We start from the raw sequence: 7,602 nt of genomic DNA, 5'->3' as shown, positions 1-7,602 counted from the left end.
CTGTTTGTTAAGCCCATCCGATTTATGGTATATTCCTGTCAGAGTGGCACTAGGTAACCAGAACAGTGGCTGTTTAAACATGGATTTTGTAGACCAAGTAGCACCTGCCATAAATAAAATACTTTGGGGTGAGATGTCTTCTTTTCAGCACTGGTGTACTTAAGAAAGAAAGCAACTGACATAGTGTTAAATTGGCTCAGGACATGCAGAGAACAAGATATTTTTTAAAAAATTATTTCTTTAAAAGTATTGTGTATCTTTAGAAATCCCAAAACTAAAGAAAATCCTTAATTGTGTTGTTTTTTGAAGCACCACATAAAATTCATAGTAATGTCAAGTCTGTAATGTAAAAATTAGGGCATTGTTTAGGAAAGGGTTAGATACTTCAACTTAGAAAGTTTTGGATAATTCTGAGGGCTGGAACTCCAATATGTTCCTGTGAATTTTCAATGCTAGGGATAACAGACTTTCTTCTCTTCTGTCGTAAGAAGATGATCTTGTTTTCTATGGAGATGTTACAACCACACAAGAAGTAGTTGCCTTGCAACGGAATTCCAATTTCTATTATGATCCACCTTTTCCACAGATAATTATCTCTTTACCTCTTCTTAAATGTAGACTTCTATATGTCTCATGGGGTGAAAAAAAAAGTCAAACCCAAGAAGAAAAGGATTATTATGCCAATACAATTTCTAGATATTGTTAATTGGCTTGGGTTATTCCAGGGAGTGAGGATAGTAAAGAATTCTGGTGCTGCTGGTTGAGGAAAGAAATAACATAATCTATGTAGAATTAATTTGTAATAAAATTAACCTACCAATGATTCTAGATCCAATGCACAAAGTTGAACAGCTGAGAGACTATCAATTGTGTGGTTGTTAAACAGAATATTGAACTCAGTGATATTATACAAAGAATGAAGTTAAGATGATAAATTGGAGGGTAACATGAAACAAGTTGTCACATATGATTAGGTGTTTAAGAAGATTAAAGACAATATGCATACCCTTATTGGTTGCTATGAGTCGAGCCTGACTCGATGGCACATAGCAACAACAACAACAACATAAGGATAGTTGTCAGTTGGTCACACAGCTCAATAAACAAAATCTCCTGCATGTATTTTAATGATTTACATTAAGGCAAACAAAAGATTTATTCTATTCTTTTTAGTTTTAGATCACAAAACATAAATAAGTCCTAATAAATGATATTCTGAAATACATCTTATTACAGTCGTTGTGCAGAAATGCTCCACCCAAAGTTTAGTTCAAATGGTGAGACTGATGAGACCATGTATACTCCAAAAGGATATGAGAACATTTATTACTTACACAATTGAGGTAGGTCCCTGGGAAAGAAGGGAAAGCCTCTCAATCAAAATGCTTTGAGAGAATAAGGAGAATGGCTTGGAGTTTTTATTGCAGTTATGAGGTGGGCTGGGGTGAAATTTTCCATACCTGTGCAGGGCCTTACAGGGTTTGAACCTCCCACCAGCATCAAAGGAAGAACCCAGGCTTTCTTATCAGCTTGCCCAATGTGAGGCACAAGGGAAAAAGGAAGTCTTTGAAGTTTCAAAAGTTGTTAGCTGTTAAATACTAAAAAACTGTCAGATTCTTCATAACACATTTGATTTGTGTCTGAAAACTTGTCTTAGTGAATCATTCCCTCTGCTTTGCAGCTATGAAACTTACTTTCCCTTTCCTTACACATAAATTCTTTTACCAATGTGTGTGTCAAATAGCAGCCACAAGATATTGTTAAAATATTTTAGGTAACCTAGAAATAGCTATAAAAGTTGAAATTAGTTTCATAAACTACATTCTAATGCAAAATTTTCTAATTACTGCAGACTAATACCTTATGATTTATCATCAAGGGACATTTTACTTGCCTTTATTAAAAATATGCTCTTTTTCTGCCCAGAGTCACTTCATCATGATGCCTAAGATTCAACTCAAAAGTCAACTTTCCTAGGAAACTTCATTTATCTAAGCATAATAAGTGATTTTGTTTTGTTTATGTTTGTTTTCTCATTGCTCTCCTAGATTCCTGTAATGTTTTTGTTCAAGTCTCCTAACTGAATTGGAAAACATAGGGATAGTCTTGGTCATCTGAGTCTACAGCATTTAAAATAAAGTCTGCCACTTTATGATCACTCAATAACAGTTTATTAAATGAAAAAAAAATCATTTTTTTTAATAAGTTATCAAAAAAGAAAGAAAAGGCGATTATAATGGGGACTGTAGTGATTTCATTATGTAGTTGCATAGTAGGAGTAATACTGAAAATGTGAGAAAAAATAAGTAACTTGCAAATATTTTTTTTTTTTCTCTTTCTGGGGGTATTCATTATGAGGCATAAAGACTTAAAATATATGATACTTGTTTGCATTGAACAAATATTGTTTTGACATACTTCCACCTCCATCCAACACCTAGTGTTTGGCTATTTTTTTTTTTTTTTTTCTCAAGTATCTGTGATTTAGACTGGCTAAAAAAAAGTCTCTGTGGTTTAATGGAGAAACTAGCATGAGATAGTATTCTTGCTGAACAGGATGCTGAGAAAATCATTCTAGGATAAATGCTGGCTACATTTTCATTGGCAGTGATAAAGAATTTAGTAATATTGAGTATGTGCCTAGCTTAAGCTTACTCATATTTCAAGGAAATCAAACACATACATACATACTGTGTCTGCACAAAGGCAAAGTCTTAGACGAGCACATAACTTGATTCATTTTTAGGCCAACTGGCTGAAAGATGACAAGAAGGTAGTTTGTCTTATAGCAGGCTGACAATGTTATCAGGGAAACTCTGTTAGTTCTCCTGTTGTTGTCGTTTTGTGCCATCAAGTTGGACCCGACTCATAGCGACCCCTCCTTGGGTTTCCAAGGCAGTATCACTACGGAAGTAGATTGCCCAACCTTCCTTCCAAGGAGTGGCTGCTGAGTTTGAACGGCCAGCCTTCTGGTTAGCAGTCAAGTGCCTTAGGCACTATGCTACCAGAGCTCCTTAGTTCTCCTGGTTTCTCTGAATAGAAAAAAAGAAAAACAAAAGTTATGGTCTCAGCTGTGATGATTATTTCCTATGTCTATCTTTGTATGATGCTGGCTAAACTAGAGTCCTGTAAATGCCTCCTGACTCTGTTCCATGGTATTTGTGCTTTCTTATGTAATATGTGTCTTAGATATCTACTACTACTATACCATACATGGACTCATAGCAACCCTATATATAAACAGAAGGAGACACTGCCGGTCCTGCTCCATCCTCACAATATTTGCTATACTTGAGCCCATTGTCACAGCCACTATGTCAAATAATCTCCATGAGGGTCTCCCCTTTTTCACTGACCTTCTATTTTACTAAACATGATCCTCCTCAGTGACTGGTCACTTCTGAAAACATGACAAAAGTACAAAAGAAAAAGTCTGACCATTCTCACATTTAAACACAGCATTATGGCTGTCTTTCCTCCAAGAAGATTTGTTCTTTCTTCTAGAAGTCCATGGTATTTTCAATATTCTTTACCATTACCAACCACAATTCGAATGCATCCATTTTTCTGCGGTCTCCCTTGTTCGTTCTCCACCTCTCACAAGCATGCCTTGGGTCAGGTGCACTTTAGTCTTTGCTCTTTAACACTTTAAAGAGGACATTTGAAGCAGATTTGTCCAATTAAATTCATTATTTGATTTCTTGACTGCTGTTTCCATGGCTGCTGATTACAGATCTAAGTAAAATGAAATCCTTGACAACTTCAAATTTTTCATCATTTATCATGTTGTTGCTTATTGGTCCAGTTGTGAGTGCTATATAATGGTAAGAACAATGCTCTGTAGTCCATGGTTCTTGGTTTCAGCACATAATAGCAGTTTGATGTTGGTAACATTGTTTAACTTTTCTGCGTTCCAGTAATGTCATATATAACATGGGAAAAGTAGCTATGTCCTTAATGGGAATATTGTGAAAAAATACTTAGTCCCAGGAGAGACCTACTATCTTGCCTAAGTAAAAATCTATATCAGATATTGTTAGTACTATTGTTATAGTATCATTATAACACTGCATCAGTACTATTAACAATGCAGAAATAATTGAGAAATGACAATATAAAAACCTCACATTGAAACAAAATGGAATTCACCTGGTAGTGTAATTAGAGAGAAGGATTAAAAATCATCCCTCTTTTCACAAGAAAAATCTTCTGAAAATTATGTCCTTAAGTAGTTCCTTTTCTACTCTAAATATTTTCAGTTAATCAGCTATAATTCACAAGGCTAGTTTCTTGAGGCTGGTCACTTCTTTTAAATACTTTTAAATTTGAGTTTAAATTCTTTTAAATTCAATTAGCCAATATCCTTCTTGAAATGTGTTGTGTAGAAATGTTTTTGCAGACACACTTGGCCAGAGTACAGTATTCAGACAAGTTGTTTATTTTCTTAAGAAAATATATTAGTTTTATTTATGCATTAATGGATTCCAAGTTTGCTTCAGATTTATTTATTTTGGAATCCATAGTAAATTGGTGGCTTCAGTGAGCACTAATCAGATTTTTACACCCCGTCTGTTATTCTATCAAATTCCACACTCTCATTTATCAGTATTTGCTATTAACTTGTTGTGCTCATATCAAAACCAATAGTCAATCTATTCATTAACTATTCCATAATATTTATTATTTATTCTATATCATGGTTCCTGACAGTCTAGGTCTTTAACAATTCTGAATAAATTAGCTTATTAAACTTTACTCCACTTGGTGGCAGTCACAGTTTGATAAATAAAGCTTCCACATTTTAATGTATTTTTTTTTAAGATTTTCAGGATATTTTTTTTAACATTTTCAGGGGTACAGGATCAAATATAATTCCTTCAGCACACCCTTACAGATATCTTCTCTAGACTAAAACTGCTATAGTCACACACATTAAGGTAAGATTGTTAGAATATGTATTAATTTATCCAACTCCTTGATAATCTACTACACATTTATCTCTCTTGAACAATTGAATATCTTGAAACACTTTTCCAAAGTTGTTGCCAAATATATTTGTAGTTTAGAAAATGCACAAAGAAAAAAAAATTGTGCTAATTCTCATGACTAATTCTTGGTAAAATCTATTTACTCCCCAAGTATAACTACTATTTGGAGTATTAAATATGGAGTAGACTCTTAGCATAGAAGGCAATCTCTATGGCAATACAGGGAATGAAGTTTAATGGCTTGTACAGAAGAGACTGCTACCTACTCAGGGAAAAACATGCCCACACATATATATGTATATGCATATGCATATGTATATGTATGTTGTTGTTGTTATATGCCGTCGAGTCGGCCCCGACTCATAGCGACCCCTCCTTGGGTTTCTGAGGCAGTATCATTACAGAAGTAGGATTGCCCAACCTTCCTTCCGAGGAGTGGCTGGTGGGTTTGAACCGCCAGCCTTCTGGTTAGCAGTCAAGTGCCTTAGGCACTATGCTACCAGAGCTCCTATGTATATGTATGTGTATATTTGTATGTTATATTCCCTGCTTTCTGAACCACAACTAACCTAATTTCTCAACCTCACTTGCAGATGTTGTTTTTATGTGCCATCGAGTCAGACCTGACTCAGCAACCTCTCCTCGGGTTTCCGAGGAAGTGTCACTATGGAAGTAGATCGCCCAAACTTCCTTCTGAGAACTTGCAGATAGATGAAGCTAAATTATTTCATTGTAAACTGTGGAATATGAGTGGAAGTGATGTCTTCCTTTCAATAACCAAGGTTTTAAGGAATAAATATGCCTCTTCCAGACTCATTCACTATTTAGATGTAGAGAATAATAATTTAAAGGAAGTGGCAGAGTTATAGATTAATGGACACTCTTTTCTGAATCAAAACTTGCTAAAGGAAGCTTGCACTTTAGGACAATTTCTTTAAACTGCATGTGAGAGAGAAACAAACTTCTGTGTTTCTTCCTTTCAATATTTTTATATTTATCTGATACAGCAATTAAATTAACCAAACTGACACAGTTTGCATTCTTTCTATAATTTCCAGGCCATGATTTCTTTAGTCCATACTTAAAGACTTTTAATGATTAAAATAAATGATAAAAATACTCTCTTAATTAAGTAATACAGTCCCTGCCAGGCTCTTCAAGAAAATTCTACTTTGTTTAGCCAAAATATTTTTCAAAAGAGGCTTTATACAATTCTCATTTTTTCATGGAACTATTTTTAAAATCTTTTCATATTGAATAAAACTATTGTCTGCTTCATGAATAGTGTATTGAATGCCTCTTCTATACCTCTCAATTTAAGACAGCTCCATTTACTAGACCACACGATCCAGGCAAGCCTATTCTTACACTACTCAATTCCTCAATTTCAGATATTGTAATACTTACTCTGTATCCCAATAAAGCTACTGCCCACTTCAAATAAAATCTGTAACACATTCTTTGGAAAACTATCAACCAGTGAAGGAAAATTTCCAGCTATCTTTGGCCACCATAGAAAGTAATTATAGGAAAATATCTGAAGGGTGAACATCAGAGCAGCAGATATCATCTGGCTCCCCTACATTTACTCGTCCCTTACCCAAACCAAAGAAACTCTCCCTGGGTTTCTTCATTTAGTGTCAACCAGGCCACCCTTTTTTTCAGCTAGAACATCTCAAATGTTCTATCACCACTAAATCCACCCCAAATTTTCCCTCTAGGAGAAAGGTCCTTGAGAATGAACATTTTCTGTGTCATGGTTTTATCACAGTGAAAAAGTACAGATTAAAATAATCAGAGGGAAAAGACACATAGAATAGGGTGCAGTAGAATTCTTAGTGTGAGATTCTTGTCTTCCTCTCTTAATGGAGTCAAGGACAGCACCAACTTCTCCAACCAATGATGTTTGACAATGCACATGGAGTATTGCCAACCAAGAAAGTTCATTTAAGCCTTAGTGTCTAGAGTTCTATTGAGGCTTAGTCATGTAACAATACTGTCTGTGTGATTGAACTGAGCCTCCAGGCCTTCTGGAAGCCCCCACTATAAACCACACTTTTAGCACAGATTTCTCAGTGTAGACTAACTGTCTCACCATTGTTAACATAGTCTATCTAGTATGCCCCAACACCCCAGGTAAACAAAGATAGTCTTATGAAGCAGGACATTTCAAGGGTTTAGAGATTATCTCTTTGGAGCCAAGGATAAAGGTAAAGGTCAGACCTCATTTTGGGTAAGGTTAATCATTTATAGCAAAATACTTTACTCTGGACTTCTCCTAATGTTGTTTAATAACAACACATATTTAAAAGTTGTATGGGACAACAACAACAAAATAAATAAAATTTAGAAACAAAAACATTATAAAGGTCTATTTAACCATTTATTCATTAACAAATATCTATTGGCTATTTGGCTTATTCTCTGGGGTTTAAAGTTTTCCATTTACCTAAATGAGAATACTTCATCCACAATCCTATTAGGAGTGCTAATTCATCAGATAATGCCTTCCTTATGGGGTACTGTTGGTATTACTCTTCTTTTTTTTTTGGCAGATTATTGACATTTTATAACTTATCAACTACAGAATCTAACCTAATCCTTCTTTGTCTTA

The sequence above is a fragment of the Orycteropus afer genome, unplaced genomic scaffold, assembly GCF_000298275.1.
Source record: "Orycteropus afer afer isolate SDZICR_OR568_19922 unplaced genomic scaffold, OryAfe1.0 scaffold00332, whole genome shotgun sequence".
Classification (NCBI taxonomy): Eukaryota; Metazoa; Chordata; class Mammalia; order Tubulidentata; family Orycteropodidae; genus Orycteropus; species Orycteropus afer.
The sequence above is the reverse complement of the archived record's forward strand: the minus strand, read 5'-3'. Positions refer to the sequence as shown.